General features: G+C 41.2%; 1 protein-coding gene and 1 non-coding gene across 3 annotated transcripts in view; both read left to right on the forward strand.

The window, feature by feature from the left end:
* CAMK1D (calcium/calmodulin dependent protein kinase ID) overlaps positions 1–17,184 on the forward strand; it is a 454,947-nt gene that overhangs the window by 129,711 nt on the left and 308,052 nt on the right. The gene's annotated exons all lie outside the window — the stretch shown is intronic.
* LOC123831396 lies at positions 14,002–14,126 on the forward strand. The gene has a single exon (XR_006787917.1). It is a non-coding gene; the product is annotated as a U6atac minor spliceosomal RNA (small nuclear RNA).

Consider the following 17,184-nt stretch of genomic DNA (forward strand, 5'->3'; position numbering starts at 1 on the left):
AGGAAGGCAAAACTTGATAGTTGCAATATATGGAATGCTTGTTTAGGATTCATTTGAATTGAATGGGACTGGGACCATACTGTTGGTATCTCCCCCAAATAGCTTACATGTGGTCATTCACAAAGCTGGCACTTGGTATATATTTGTTCAATGAAAAGAAGTAAAAAAAAATACCAGAAAAGAAGGGAACATAAGGTCATGGGTTCACAGGACTTTTCTTTAAAGATTTTATTTATTTATTTTTAGAGGTAGGGAGAGGGAACTAGAAAGAGAGGGAGAGAAACATCAGTGTGTGGTTGTCTCTCACATGTCCCCAACTGGGGACCTGGCCCACAACCCAGGCATGTGCCCTGACTGGTAATTGAACCAGCGACTGTTTGGTTCATAGGCTGGTACTCATCCACTGAGCCATATCAGCCAGGGCAGATTCAGAGGATTTTTATGTGTCAACATGACCAGGCTACGAGGTGTCCAGATCACTGGTAAAATGTTATTTCTAGGTGCACCTGTGAGGGTGTTTCTGGAAGAGATTAGATTTGACTGGTAGACTGAGTAAAGCAGATTGTCCTCCCCAGTATTGGTGGACATCATGCAATCTGCTGAGGATCTGGGTAGAACAGAAAGCATAAGGAAGGTGGACTCATTATCTCTTGAGCGGGATATCCATCTTCTCCTGTTGTCCGACATTGCAGATCCTGGTTCTTGGGCCTTCAGATTCTTGGTCTTACATCATCAGCGCCCCAGTTTCCCAGGCCTTTGCACTGTGACAGAGTCACACTGTGGACTTTCCTGATTTCCCAGTTTGCAGACAGCAAATTGTGGGGCTTCTTTGCCTCCTTTAGCACATGAGCCAATTCCTATGATAAATCTCCTCTTACACATGTCTCTACATAGCTCCTGTTGGTTCTGCGTCTCTGGAGAGCCCAGAACACCTATGTGCTTGCAGCTCTCCTCCTTGACATCTCTCAGCTCCGTGTGTTTGGGATGCTATTACAGCGTAAATGGGAAAGGACTAACTGTGATATTAGGCAAGGATTCAGGCTCTCATGCTGCCTCTTGTCCAAACTTAGTTGGCTCTACAAATGCCTCTTCTGAAGTGTAAATGGTCCCTCTGATTTTGAAGTGTCATCACTGACTTAGTCCAGTGGGATGAGAAATGTACCATTCCTGGTCTATAAGGTGAAGGGTTGGCTCATGAGGATCTATGTATGCTATCATAGCTTAGATGGTCAGTCACAAAATAAGTATGAAGCCTCCCTCTGTATGTATGAGAAATCCCCAAGAACACCAGCAGGTTCGATGATCTGCTAGGAAGACTCACAGGGCTGGCATATAGTCATACTCATGGCTAAGATTTATTACAGTGAGAGGGTACAGAGCAAAATCAGCAAAAGGAAGAGGTGCATGGGGAAAAGTCCAGGGGAGACCAGGCACAAGCTTCTAAGAGTCCTGTCCTGGTGGAGTCACTTAATTCCCCCAGCAACAAGTTGAGACATGTGTGAAATGGTGTCTACCAGAAAAGCTTGTTAGACACTCAGCAGCCAGGGTTTTTATTGGGACTGACCATGTAGACACCCGCTGCTTGGCATGGACCAAAATTTAGGAAGGAGAGCAGAACCTTTTGCCCATTGTGGAAGCCTTCCTATGCATGGTATATTTTTCCCCCCTCAGCTCGAGCAGAACAAATGAGACACTTATGGTTGTCCACTACAGGGCAGCAGGCACCATGAATTTTAGTGACTTTCCTTAAGTCTTTGGGGTCTGACCTGGGCTTGGACTATTTTTCTCATGGTATATTTCCAAAGGCCTAGGGTAATATTGAATGTTTTTGTATGTGCCAGTAGAGAAAAGCTCTCGCACTTCTCTCTTGCTTTCTTTCCTTACATAACCAGTCCTGAAATTGTTTTCTTACACACACACACACACACACACACACACACACACACACACACACCCCGCAGAGTCTGCTGGAGTATTTCTCAAATTGTAGTTGTCTGTGTCATGCTCTACACTCTAGAGAGTATGGCATGTGGACTCAGACACACTTCTTGACTTCTGACTTCTGACAAATTGCACTACCTTTCTGAACTTCATCTGCAAAGCAGGAGTGTCCTTCAGGATTTGGGATTTTGTGATGATGTGTGCGAAGGGTCTGGCCCTGAGCCCAGGTTGAGAGTACCCAGTGCGTGGCCACTGTGGTAATGATCAGGGGCTGGGGCAGGCTGGAACCAGTCAAGACTGTGATGTAGGCTGGGGTCCTAACTTACATATTCCAGGCTGTTCTTCTCATGAGTTGTAGCCCCCCCTTACTGGGACAACAGCATCTAATAGGTGATTGCTTGAAAATTCCAAAAATTTATAGACCTACATGATCAAAATCTCCATCTATTATGGAAAAGTTTAAAAATTTCTTGTGATATTTTCAAACCTATAGTCAGGGTTCTCCAAAGAGACAAAACCAACTGCAAATAGATAGATAGATAGATGGATAGATAGATAGATAGATAGATACAGATTTATTATAAGGAACTGGCTCATGTCATTGTCGAGGCTGAGAAGTCCCATGATCTGCAGTCGGCAAGGTGGAGACTCAGGGGAGCCAGTGACATAATTCTCCAGTCTGAGGGCAGGAGAAGCTCATATCCCAGCACGGTAGTCAGGCAGAGAGGGCGAATTCTCCTTTATCTTGATTTTTGTTCTGTTTAGGCAGAAACTACATTGATTGCATAAACACTGAGCCACTCTTTTTCAGTTAGGTCGTGGGAACTCTCCCAAAATCCACACTGTCAATTGCCAACCAAGGGCCAGCCTTGTCAGCAGGCCTTGGAAAGCTAGGAGTCAGGCCTGCTGTGATAACTTTACTGCAGACCCTGTTCTGTGCCAAGCTTATCATAAAGTGATTCTGGGGCTGAAGTCATTTGCTCGTTACCCTGAGCATCTGTTTCCCTCCTCTTCATCTTGGACCAGTGATCACGGATCTGCCTTGGAAAAGAACCCTAATTTTGCATAGCTTTTGGGGTCTTTTGTCCACCTCTGGCACTCTCCTTCACATTAGGTAAATGACTTCGTTTGTCCTCTTCGTTTGTCCTATGAAAAGGCACAGCTCCCAGGACACTAATTCAGTTCTTTTTTAAAATTTTTAGCTTCTAAGAAAACCCAGTTTTTAAGCATGGATTATTGTATCAGTCAAGGTTGCTGGACATGTCTTCTTTGAGTGGTCACCTTCCTGTTTACAGAGACCCATTTTCTATTTGTTTCACTGTTTTGGACATTAAGCAGTGTAATAAAATTTGCTTACTACACCTGACCTCTTTCAGAGCGGTAGCGAGTCTACATTTTGGGTGTTGTGCTAGGGATCGTTAACTTTGAGATTGAAAATTCTCACCATAGCTTCTGAGGTTTGAGACATCGTGGTAGAGATGCATTAGGTTTGTTCTCTGTGGTATAGCAGGAGCCCACCTGGTTCCTTCCTGCTTTGTCCCAATGTACCACATAGTTTTGACTTTAGTTAAAAAATAAAATAAGGAAATTTGCCTTTGGACACTGAATGTGAACCACAACCTTGAACAGCACTGTATTACCTTCATTTTTTAGAAAGACATTTGGACTTTGATTTTCCATGGAATTTTCCCAAGAACTCAGCCTTCTGGTGCAGGATTCTTTCTCATATCTTTCTCTAGTTATTGAAATGGAGCTGTGCCTCGCTCATGTGTGAGAGACTGTGGTCTGCTCAGGACAGACGTCAGCCACTCTTGTCTGTGTCTGCCATGGGCTATTGTGCTGAGTCCCAGTGCCTGGCTGTCTGGGGACTATTGTTCTGTATACCACAGGGGGGAATTATTTTTCTTCTCCACATCTCATTTTTGTAGTTATTATGACAGGTGCTTTCTGTGGGCAAAAAGACTGCATGTGTCTCAGACACCAGAATGGTTGTTTGGTGTGGTTTAATATTTATTGAAAGCATTCATCTAGGGGGGGTACATTTATTGAATGGAGACCAGGCAGTGAGAACCATATGTTTTCAAAGTTATTCTGTGAATGTCCATCCCTTTAAATTTATAGCAAGTTTTATCACCATTCAGTGAGTTGAAGAGACTAAATTGATAAAGTTGAAATGGTGTGCATTTTGCTTGCCTGCATTTGAGGGCTTGGTTGTGATGACAACTGTGGCTTTTCTCTAAATCTTCATCCCTCTCCTTCCACTAGCATCCCTGTGGTGAACATCTGTTGCAGGAACAGGCTGCACACCTGCACTACTGAACAGTTTACACTGGAATGTGAGGGTCCCAGAGTCCTGAGAGGGGTGAGGACTTCCTTGGTTGCCTCTGCTGTGTCTTTGATACCAGACAGGCTGAAGAGGTTTTTGTTTCTCTCAAGAAAATGAGAAAGCACTTGGTGGCCTGACTTGTCTTCCTATCGAGCAGAAACTTCTCTTTAAATATGGCGGAAACCAGAGACCAGGCGCCCCTGGCCTGGGGTTCATTCCTCCCAACTGCTTATAAAAGAGGCTTTAAATTATGTAGTAATTATGAAATAGTAGATCTATTGCTCATTTTTATTTTTCTGCCATTCTTGTTATATTTTAGTCCTCTGGATACAATTTTTTGTTGTTGTTTAATTTGCTGTAACAAAAGCCAAGCTCCTTTTTTGCCCCTCAGTCTAAACTTAACTTGTCTTTATGTATTTTACTCAAAAATGGCAACTAAATCTGCACCCCCCTAACAAACTCAGGAAGCCCTTGATAATAGTCAGTTTCAGTAGAATCTCCAGAATATAGAATGGATTAGAAATTGTATAAAATGAGTTTTCTTGCACAAAAAAAGTGAAACAAAGGAAATTTGCAATTTATCTTTGAAGCTATGAAAGAGAAGTGTTTGATGATAAAAAAAAAAAGGCATTAGTAGCTCTGGTTGCTGTGGCTCAGTGGATTGAGTGCTGGCCTGGGAACCAAAGGGTTGCCAGTTCAATTCCTAGTTCAGGACACGTGCCTGGGGTGCATGCCAGGTCCCTAGTGGGGGATGTGCGAGAGGCAGCCACACACTGATGTTTCTCTCCCTTTCTTTCTCCCTCCCATCCCCTCTCTCTAAAAATAAATAAATAAAATCTTTCAAAAAATGCATCAGTAATAATTGTTCAGGTCTTTTTAATGAATTAGAATGCACAAAACTCAATAAAATTTAACCAAGGCTCAAAGAACTATTAAAGTAGTCTTTACTAGTACTTCACTTTTCTTAAAACTTTGATTTCTCTTACAAAATGCTCTACAAAAATGGAATGTCATTCTACTAATGTCTTCTTTCAGATAGATCTGCAAAGCCCTTCCATTCACATTCAGTGTTTCCAGGTTCACCCCAAACCTTGAACATTCACCTTTGCAATTCGCATAAGTCTAAAGTCTTCAGAATAGGGCTCTTTTAGTTGGTGAAAGGTTGTATGTGGCATGGCTTTCAGCCACCATAGAGCATTTTGGTAAGAGTGAAAACCCGCTTCCTCCATTTCATTTGTAAAGATGAACACGTGAGCAGGGCCCACTCCTGGAAATGTCCTGTGGCGGCAGAGGTCAGGCAAGATCCTGGGGACAGCAGGCATTTCTTGGCCTGCTTCCCATCTTATCTTTTCTTCTTATCTCCCTTGCTCTTTCTACTTCTCCTCCCTCAATATTTCTTTCCTTTTCAGTATTTCCCTTAGGTTTTGGGCCTTTTTCTTTTACTCTGTTTATATATTAGCTCACAGCAGTTGAGAAAACAGTGACACCCCTCTTAGAGAGGTCTGTTTTGTTAAGGGCTCTGGAAGACAGATCCAAAGAAATGAACCTTTAATAGTGAAAATTTTGGCTTGAGTAGGAAGGATGTTTATGAGCAGAAAGTGTTCTCAGAGACCGTCTGTTTCTGACACTTATAGAACAGAGATGGCAGATGCCCACTGTACATTGGACACTGTGGTCAAATGTACAAGTGGATACATGATGTCGCTTGCATTTCGGGGACACTTCCATGGCAGAGGAGGGGACAAACAAGCATAGAAATTAGCAGTCACCATGTAGTATTGTAATTGCCTTCCTGAGGCCTGGACTGCTTGTTGTGCTCATGTGTCAGGTGTGAGAACAGCCAGGGAAGCCTCCATTCCTCTGGTCTCTCGGACTTTGAAGAGGAGAAAATGCTAATTGAGTTAATGTCAGAGTTCTGTGTAAAACCACCTTGGAACTGTTGAAATACTGCAAGCTAGAGTTTAGTTAGCCTTAGCTTTGGTTCTGCTGTGTTTGTTTTGGTGTCTTTGGCAGGAAGGATGTGTGTTGGACTCTTGTTACTTGCCTGGCTTCCATGTTAGCTTTGCCATTACTGACTATGAGATGTGTAGCACCAAAATATGGGCAAGAAAGGGAGGTCACGATTGGGTGGTAGAGCAAACAGACTTTCCTTTAGGTATTCAAAGTGTCATCATCTAGTAACGTTAACACATTTTTAGACAGGAGTCTGTCTCCTGGTCTTTTCAGGACTTGACTTTAGCCATTATAATCATTGCATGTGCACTGTTTGCAGTCATAAAAAAGGAAAAATAAGTCTTCACTTTTTAATGTAAAAGCCACAAACCATGCCTTTACAACAGGAGAAAATTATATCACTAATTTATTTTTGTTTTTGGTGTAACTTTTAATTGCCTGCCTTATTTTTGGCCTGACTATTGTTTTCTGGGACAAAGTTAACAATGTTTTGAAAGGCAGTTCAGAGGTGAACGAATAATACAGTCATAATAGCAGATATAGGCATGTTGTTGGCATTTGGTGAATGTCAAATGCTAATTTTAACAATAATAAAATTTTAGGAGGAACGAGAAGTTCCCAGCTAGTAGGAGGAAGATATTCTGTATGAGAGACTCCTGTTCCTTATAGATTCCACTGTTAATTTCTGTTCAGCTAGAATGGGACATGCGGCCTCTTTGCTTTAATGATTGCCGTCAACATTCAGCCCCCTAATATTTGAGAAAGCTCAGATTTTTCAAGTAGAAAAGCCATGATATATACCCTCTCTCTTCTTGTAATCTAGGCCCTTTGTAGCCACCTCCATTCCAGTGATAACCGAACCCTTAGGAGTTAGAACTGGTTGTTCTAGTCGTTGATCTGATGTTAGTCTCCCTTTCCCTTATGCCTTCAGATGCTATATATGCTGTACCTTGGCATGGCTTTGACTTCCTTTGAGAATTCTGGGACATCTTCTAAGATTACATGAGACCTGGTTAACTTATTCATGTTGGGAATAATTGGGCTCAGTGGAGGGAAGGGATTCTGGAACAGGATTGGAGATCATTCCAACAGGCAGTTTCCCCAATTTACCCTAAGATACTTCCTCACCTCTTTCAGGATCAGTTGTTTTGATCTAATCTTTTTGGTCTTAGATAGATCTTATTTTAGTATTGAGGGTACAACTTTAAAGAAGTAATTTAACTATAAAGGTTCATGCAAAGTCATCATCAGTATCGACGGAAGTATTGTGAGATTGGTTACATCCTCCTTTATTTCTCGTGTGTGTGAAGACTTCCCCTGCAGAAAGTTGACTTTCCTTAAGAGTCCTTAGAGGGAAAGGTTGGCAGCATTCCATCCCATCAGGACAAGAGGCTCAATGGGCAGCCTCTAGAGGAGAGTTTGCAGAACTGCCTGGACATCTCACCAGGTTTATTTGGAGAAGAGCATTAAGCAGCACTTGAATGATTTGAATTTTTCATGAAAAAAACAAAGTGAAAGGTTTTTCTGATGTCAGACATCTTGTTTTGGCCTATGGGACAGAAGTTATTTTCTCTTAACCTTATTTAAAAAAATTTTTTTTCAATTACAGTTGATGCACAATATTATTAGTTTCAAGTGACTAGACACAGTGATTAGACATTTGTGTACCTTTACATCATTTATGTACACCCTAAGTCGAGGACCCATCTGACACCATACATAGTTATAACAATGTTATTGACTGTATTTCCTATGCTGCATTGTACATCCCCATGACTATTTTTATAACTGGAAATTTGTCCTTTTTGATTTCTTTCACCTTACTTCTTTTTGCACTGCTTTTAAAGAGAGCAATGAGAAGTAATTACCTCTAGAATATTTCTCCCAGTGAAAAACATTAGGTGTGACCATGTGGAAATGGGGTGTAGTCCTAAGGAGAACGAATGGTGGAGTCATCCAAAATGCTGACTCTGTCCTGCAGGGCTCTGTGGTCCTGGCATGTTTCTTAAGCTCTCAGTGCCCTGGTTACTTTATCTATGTGATGGACACAATAATCTCACTGGATGTGTTGATGATTAATTGAGATCATTTTTGTGAAACATTGGAATAATCCCTGGTAAGCAGTTCATGCTTATTATTGTATGATTCTGTTAAGTCATTTTATTATGTAATGAAAGATTCTAGTTTTTTTTTAAAGATTTTATTTATTTATTTTTAGAGAGGGAAGGGGGGGAGATAGAGAGAGAGAGACAGAGAAACTTCAATGTGCGGTTGCTGGGGGTTATGGCCTGCAACCCAGGCATGTATCCTGGCTGGGAATCGAACCTGGGACACTTTGGTTCCCAGCCCGCGCTCAATCCACTGAGCTACGCCAGCCAGGGCTTGATTCTAGTTTCTTAGTACACTGATGAGGTCTTAGGAAATCTTAGGAACTTGGAACAAATGTCTACTCAGGCCATTGCTGAGTAAGTCTTTGGCCATTACTTGGTCATTTGGATTAGAGAAGAAGGGCTGTCTAGCAATCTGTTCTTTCATTAAAGTCCAGTTTGTCACACTCACTTGGAACATGCAGAGCCCCTTCGATGCAGAGCAGACAGGGCCCAGATGGTCCTCCCATCACTAATCAGCTGTGTATGCCTTGGCCAGGCCTGCCATTAATTCATTCATTTACCTTTCTCTATTTGTAAAATAGTGTTAAAATATTTTAAAGTAAATTAGTGTTATTCACAATAGCCAAGGTATGGAAACACCCTAACTGTCCATTAATAGATGAATGGATAAAGAAGATACAGTCTATATCCACAATGGAATCTCAGTCAACCATGGGAAAGAAGGAAGTCCTGCCATTTGTGACAACATGGGTGAACCTTGAGGGCATTATGCTAAGCAAGGTAAGTTAGTTTGAGAAAGACAAATACCATATGATATCACTTATATGTAGAATCTAAAAACCCCAAACTTGTAGAAACAGAGAATAGAATGGTGGTTCCCAAGGGCTGGGGGAATTGGAGAGATGTTTCTCAAAGGGTACAAACGTCCAATGATAGGATGAATAAGTTCGGGGGATCTAATGCATAGTGTGGTGATTATAGTTAACAATACTGTATTAGATTCTTGAAAGTTGCTAAGAGAGTAGATTTTATATGTTCTCATCACAAAAAAGAAATGGTAATTTTGTGGTATGATGGAGGTATTAGCTAATACTATGGTAGTAATTATATAACTACTAACACATTGTACACCTTCAACTTAAATAAATGTTATGTGTCAATTATTTCTTATTTTTAAAAAAGATTGGCATTCTACCCTTAATAGTACTTAGTATAGATATCTACTCCCTTCATCCCTCTAAGAAAGGAAAGAAAGAAGGAAAGGAAGAAAGACGTTTCCCTATATAACCATAATAACATTATTACAACTAAGACAATTAATAATAATTTTTAATTTCCTCTAATATTCTGTTCATATTCAGGTTTCCAGGGTCTGGCCAGGTCATGCACTGAACTTACTTTATGTTGCTGTAGTCACTTCATATGCAGAAATAACTAAATGATCTCTGAGGCTCATGGAAGCATGAAAGTTTTATGTCTACAACCTGTAGGAAGTGCTGCTCTGATTGTGTTCATTTATCTCTTGTTCTTGGAGAAAGAGAATTCAAAGATTGTAGACATAAACTATGGCTCTATAGCAAGATGAAGTGGAAATTCTTGCTTTGGTTCATGGAACCAATCCAGACAGGTTGGAGGTGCCTCCCAGTGGGCTTGTGTTGTGGGTTGGTCAGCCCTGGAATCAGCACTGGTGAGATAAACCACATACTCTCTCTAGAGAGACAGAGACAGTGAATGAGTTTTAGGCCCAGTGGGTTTCGGGCTTGCATTTCATATGCTCCACAAATTTCATAATACTAGTTAGAGTTAAACACAAGGACTTTGAAAGTCCATTTATTTATTTAGTTAGTTAGTTCGTTAGTTGAGACTCTGGTTTTTTATTCAAAGATACTAAATGCTGGATCTCAGATTACCCATCTAAGAAAACTTCCATTGTTCCAGAATGAAGGAATGAAAAGGTTGTGCACTGACTTCTCAGTGTCCCCAGCACCAGAGGGCACGGTGACTGGCACATTCTCTGCATGAAGCAGGTGCCCCATGAAGTCTCTTGCCAGCTTCTAGGCTTCCCAACCTGCCACCCTACTGTGTGTGTGAAGAATGAGGCCCTTTCCCACCTGATCTCTGAACCAGTTGGGAAGCAGGGCTGAGGGTTCAGATAGGTGGAGACCAAAATATGAACTTCATTCCTGATAAAAGCTAAATCAGAGGACTCTGGTATTTGAGGGAGGCAAAGACTCGAGGATGGGGGTATGTAAGGGTTCCTGGAAGATTTGTTACCTAGAGGAATTCCAGCTTCTCTGAAGGGGTGTTCATAACCTGAGGTTCCTGGAAGTCAGATCCTCTGGATGACAGACCTTTTGCCCTGTGTCCTGGGAACCAGCTTAAAGATGCTGGGGACCGGAGGCAGTACTTGCTTTGGGAGCCTCCTTTTTTTCCCCAAGTGGCCAATAATAGTTCCCTCATTGAAGGAGGAGAGGCTTGGAATGAGCCATCCAGTTCCCATTAAGAAGTTGGTGAGATAGGGAAGGAGGCACCTGAGGCTGGTAGAGCAGGTGGGTTGGGTAGGCAGTGTTTGCTGATCCCTTACAAAGTGTAGAAACCATACTTTGTTTTCAGGCATGGTCTCAAAGTAGAGCATGGAGCAGAACAATGACTTTTGTTCATATTAATAGAGAAGAAGATTGTATTACATTTTTGACAGTTAAAATAATTGTAAAATATACATACCCAAATTTTCCACTTTAGCTACTTTTAGGTGTACCTTTAATGGCATTAAGTACATTCACATTGCACCAGCACCCGTTTCCCAGAACATTTTCACTTTCCCCAGTTGAAACTCTGTACCCATTAACTGCTCATGGTAACTAACCCCTGGTAACCACCATTCTGCTTTCTGTTTGTGAATTTTACTAACTCTGATTACCGCATATAAGTAGAATCATTCGGTATTTGTCTTTTTGTGACTGGCTCATTTCACTTAGCACAATGTCTTCAAAGTTCATCCACATTGTGGCATGTGTCAGAATTTCCTTCCTTTTTGACACTAAATAATATTCCATTGTATGGATATACCACATTTTTGGGAATCCATTTGTCTGCCACTGAGCATTTGGGTGGCGTCCACTTTTCCCTATTGTGAATAATACCAATATGAACATGGGTGTACGCATATCTGTTCATAGTACATCTTTTTAAAGTGACCTTTTAATTGAAGTACAATATATGCATTGCATTTTTAGTGAGCACAATACTTCACCTCATTGTGGTGACTCACATTGAATCTGAATTTATTACCTGAGTCCCCTGAAGTTTAAATGCAGCCACTGTAACACGTTTTATTGTTGGCCTGGACTTTTTTGTCCTGAGTAGTTGCTTTGTGTGCACTGACTATACATTTAATTTTGCTAGATCCTGTCCACTAAACCAGCCTTATCAAGATATTTTGGAAATCTGAGTCTTTCATCTGTTTTAATTTTGGGTTGTCTACAAACATGATGATTTTATCCTGTCTATCTCTATGTGAGTCTCTAAGGCTTGCTCCCCCCCAGTTGGCTTATGGGTCATTCACCTATCTATCCAACTTTTCTCACTTCTAGCCCCATTTTTCATTTCAGTCCGAAGGACATCATGTGGGAATTTGTCACCTTATGGTACATATGTCTGCATATTTCCATGCTATGACAGCCTACAAACCTGTTTGGAACCGAACTAAGCCAGAGGAGTCATACACACTCTTAGTTTTTATGGTCAGTAATGGTAGCCACCAAAAGGTTGTAGGTGAGTGAGGGTTAGCTATTACCTCACAGCCTCACTCCCAGGTTAAAATGAGGACAGGCTGCAGAGAAAATTCGGCAGCTGACATTTTTTAAACAAATGTGTATCAGTAATCAGGCAGAGTCCAGGCCATGTTCTGTTCTGACACCTGAAGCCCCGGCTCTGTGCCTCTTTGGTGCTCTGACTACCACTTGGGATGAATGCTTTGCTCAAGGCAAATTTGCCAGTATTCCAAAAGCAGAATTCCATCAGCCTCATGATAGGCGTCAGGCAGCCAGAACTGCAAACCAATAGCTGGACATTTTTCAGAATCCAGTATCAGGTACAGGCCTTACTGGATGGGTTCTTAGACCCGCCTATTCAAGGATAGGGAGTATCTGAAATGCTTTACCACATTCTTAACACTTATCAGGCTAATTATTAACAAGTCTCTAATTTCACCAAGGGAGGGAAAACATTTCTGACAATCATTTCTGATAGTTAGTGGAGTATCTGGCATTACTCAAATATAGATAAACATATTTCTAGTTCCTACTGCTGACATAAGGACTTCTTGGTTAGGCTGCTAGCTGACCAGCTCAGGATGTTGAGATGTAACTTACATAGAGTAAAATTCACAAGCCTCAGCATTTTTTAACTCATGGAATGACTGTGTAGATCAAGATGTACAACCTTCCCAGTGCCCTAGAATAGCAGTCCCTAACCATTTTGGCACAGAAGATGGGGGTTGGGGGCGGTGGGCAGGAGGCGGTGCTTAGGCAAGCTTTGCTTGTGGCCCAGTTTCTAACGGGTCATGGACTGATCTGGGTCTGCAGCCCAGGGGTTGGGGACCCCTGCCCTAGAAGGTTCCCTGCTACTCTTTCCTGGTCAAAGCACTGCCTACCAAGGGTAATCACTATTCTGGCCTTACTAATGACCATAGATTAGTTTTCCTTGGTTTGAATTCAGTTAAACGCAATCATACATTTTGTGAGATTCTTTCATGTTGTTGCATATAGAAGTTGTTCATTTTTTTCACATTGTTTTGTAGTATTTTTCTTACATGAAATTTAGATATCCATTCTATATGTGATGGAGTTTTGATTGTTTCCAGTTTGGGGCTATTGTGAATGAAGCAGCTAGAAACATTCCTGTCCGAGGCTTTGGCGGATGGAGTATGTTACCGAGTAGGGTAACTAACTGTTCCTAGAACTGAAGTTTGTGTTCCCCATCACATGGAGAATACCACATTGTCTGTGTGAGATGGTTTTTAAAGTAAATTGAAGGTGTTACGTAAAACTATATTAAACAAAGGAATGAATTCAGTTTAGTTTGACTTATATTTAGCAAATCTGTGCTGGCACAAAGGCAGATTATTGCTTTTGTGCTCCTTGACTATAATAAATATTCTAAGCCAGAGGGCCAATTTTCTGAAAGCGAAGATTCCCATGTGAAAGTATGTTTTTTCTTCATGCCTTCTCCAGAAGGGGTAGGAAAATAACGTTTTTATTAATTCTGAAAATAGACATCATTTTGTAATTTCAGATTCTCACTGTGAAAAAAGTCATGAATTAATAAAAGCTCTGAGAATATAAACTAGTTTTGTGGGAGGGGCCCCTTAATTAGAATGAGTAAGGTTTTAAAATATTCATTTATATATTTCTTTCATGCCACTTTGGGGATTCTGACTAAAAAAATATATTTGCTGCTGATTTAGAATCCCTGAATACTCTTATAAAAATGTCATTCCACCCATATAAACCAGGCAGTCAGGGCTTTTTTCAAGGGACTGTTTTCCTGTCACAGGCTGCTCCCAGGAAAATCGGTCAGCTGCGAGCATTGATGGATAGAAGTAGATTAGGGAGGCTGAACTCTGACCGCCACTGGGGATGTTGTGTTGATGTAGATTTTAAAAAGTCTGTGTTTTATGAAAGTGAAGAATTAGGTTAGCACTGCTCTTGACAGGAAGGGAAAGAATTCCAGTGACACCAGACACATACATTTAAGGTATCATCGCCTCTTTAGAGCACCTACCAGAACTTTTTAACAACCTTACAGGAGGGCAATCTGGCAGAGGAAGCAACATTACAGGTTCAGTAGTCCTGCTCTGGGGGATTGTTCCTGCACATGCAGTGCGGTGACATTCATTGGAAGTTATCATTGAAGCTTTGTGTGCAGCACCGGAACATCTAAGCCACCAAGTATCCCTCTGTCAGTGAGGGAGTTGCTGAACGGTGGTGTGTCCAGTGGGGTGCTGTGGCATGGTTAGCACAGAATGACAAAGATCTGTGTTCTGATAGGGAACAATGTCCATTGCAAGTGAAAGAAGCAAGGTGGAGAATAGTGTATAGAGTATGTTACCCTTTGCATGAGAAAGGTGAGGATGTAAAAATGTATAGATGAATTTGCTCATATTTGCATAAAGAAATACTTGAAGGGTAAACAAGAAACTGATAAAAGTGCATCTCTGTAGTGGGCAGAGGGGGATGGAGTGATTTCGGTAGGTACCAGAATGACTACTTTGCATGTATTTTTTACTAGTGTTGACTTTTTGAATCATGCTGAAAAAAACAACAACCAAGAAAAGTGGATCTGTGTGGGCATGCCCTTTGACATTGAAGTAGACCAAGAGTAGTAGGTGGTAGAAAGTAAAGCTAGTCGAATGTATCACGAAGGAGTCAGGCCATCTACACCACCTCTTTTCTCAGGACCTAAGACAGTGCATTCAGCCATTCAGTTGGCGAATGCTTATTGAGCCAGTCTGCCCCTCTGACGCACTGTCAGTGGGAGCCTGAAGGCCCAGGCTTTCTTGGAGCTTCTTGAAGGGGGAAACTGACAACAAACAGGTGGGGAGTGAGTGAGAGAAGGCTCATGCCATGGGACCACCACAGGAGGCGAGAAGAGACAGTGCTGAAGCCAGTGGGGGTGGGGATCAATTGCTGATTTATATTCCCATGTATTAGTGGTGGGTTTGTGAGCAGTGCCATTGCCCACAGGATTATACAGTGGAATAAATTGTCACCTTTAATTTTTTATTACACTTTTTATTACACTTTATTACACTCAGGATTTCATTTACTATAATATTACTATTTCAGTTAAGTTTCAAATAAAGATAAAAGCACATTTTGGCAGGTTATTTCACCCCAATCCACTACTGTGTCAGCAGGAGACTAAAATTTAGTTGAATAAACAAGAAGTTGATTTGATCATCATCGATTTGTTTTTGCAACAGAGGGCTACATTGGGGATAATGTTAGCTATATGATTTGTGATTATAATCATAGTTGTCAAATGGATAAGAATTACTATGATAAATCTATTTTTTTCCATTCAGGGAGGGATTAAAGGTAAATTTTCCGTTTAAGATGATATATTAGAAACTGGAAAAACACACATACACACACACCACAGAGCTCTCATGTGCTGCCTATCTTTATGATGGTCATTGTCTGAAAATGCTGTAGTGGCATTTACACAGGAGGTAAGTATTTGAAACACGTTACTCCTATATTTATTTTTTTTCTTAGTTTGGTCCTTCACTGGCAGATTTCTCTTTCATACTTTCTGAATCAATTGAAAGATGAATGTGTTTTTTTTAAGTTGCTACAATTTAATGAGTTTTTAAAGAGAGATTCTTCTCTGTTTCTTTGGGTTCCATTAAATTTGGGTGAAATTTAAGAAACATAGATCAGAGCCATAGGAAGATGTGGTGGTCAAAGTGGTTCATGCATCTCTAAGCCTACAACACCTTTTTATTTTTAATTTAATCTTTATTGTACTTTTTTCCCATTACCACTTAGTCCCCTTATCCCCGCCCCCGCACCCCCCCCCCCCAGCCCCAGCAATCACCTTATAACATCTTAAGTCTTGATTAGATAAGAAGGAATAACAACCCAGACTAACTAGTACTGGACCAGGGAGTCTGGAATTTTCCTGGCAACCAAAGTCCAAAATATAGGTTTATATGGAGCTGGCATATTTGCAAGCAACCCTAAATTCGTGTTTTAGTTGAGAAAGCACCAAAGATTAGATTTGTTCTAAGGGTTAAAAAAGTGCATACTAATGCAGATCCTTATTTCTTAATCATAATAAGGTCCACTCTATAGAATAGTAAGGAAATTCCCAGGGGCTGCCAGAATCTATTTTCACACAGAAAGGTGATGAGGGACCCATGCCATTGTATTGCCCTGTTCTCTGTTGCATAAGAGTCATGGGCTGTCTTTGAAGACCAGCTGTTTCAGGAGTTTGTCCATCTGTTCTCTTGGAATCCCAGGTGAACTCAGGAGGACGTGCTGTTCACTTCCCAGCAGATGAAGGAAAGGGAAGGCTGTGACTGCATGAGCTCTCCCCCTCTGCCACCTGTGGTAGCCTTCCAGGGATGTTTGACCACATTGCTGGGCCTGGCCGGGAGTCACCTATGCTAGTCTGAGATGGTGTGACTGTCCCATTCTCCAGCATTATTAACAGAGCGAGGCAGTCTTGGAAAAGTGTTTGATTGTGCATTAAGCAACTATGTTCAAGGGTAATATAAGGAATCTGGGAGCTGTGAGATCATAAGGCCCCTGTTTTCTAAGCTGCATTTTCTTTCTTTTTTTAAAAATATTTTTAAAAGATTTTATTTATTTATTTTTAGAGAGGGAAGGGATGGAGAAAGAAAGAGAGAAACATCAATGTGTGGTTGCTGGGGGTCATGGCCTGCAACCCAGGCATGTACCCTGACTGAGAATCGAACTTGCGACACTTTGGTTCACAGCCCGCACTCAATCCACTGAGCTACACCAGCCAGGGCTGCTAAGCTGTATTTTCTTCCTGAATTTAATTTCCAGATAGGAAATAAGAACAACAGAGATATGAAGGGAAGAAAGGATATCGGAAAAATGCAGCAAAGGTGGACTGGTTCTCTAATGCCTTTTGCTGCTTGGGGGTAGCAGTTTAACAAGAGATGTTTTTAAAGTAAGCGTACATCCATATGTTCATCGCAGCATTATGTACAATAGGCAAGGTATGGAAGCAACCTCAGTGTCCATCAATAGAGGAATGGATAAAGAAGTGGTGCATATATACAATGGAATATGACTCAGCCATAAAAAAAGAATGAAA

This window comes from Phyllostomus hastatus, unplaced genomic scaffold (genome assembly GCF_019186645.2).
Source record: "Phyllostomus hastatus isolate PE091 unplaced genomic scaffold, TTU_PhHast_1.1 phas_scaffold_1674, whole genome shotgun sequence".
Lineage (NCBI taxonomy): Eukaryota > Metazoa > Chordata > Mammalia > Chiroptera > Phyllostomidae > Phyllostomus > Phyllostomus hastatus.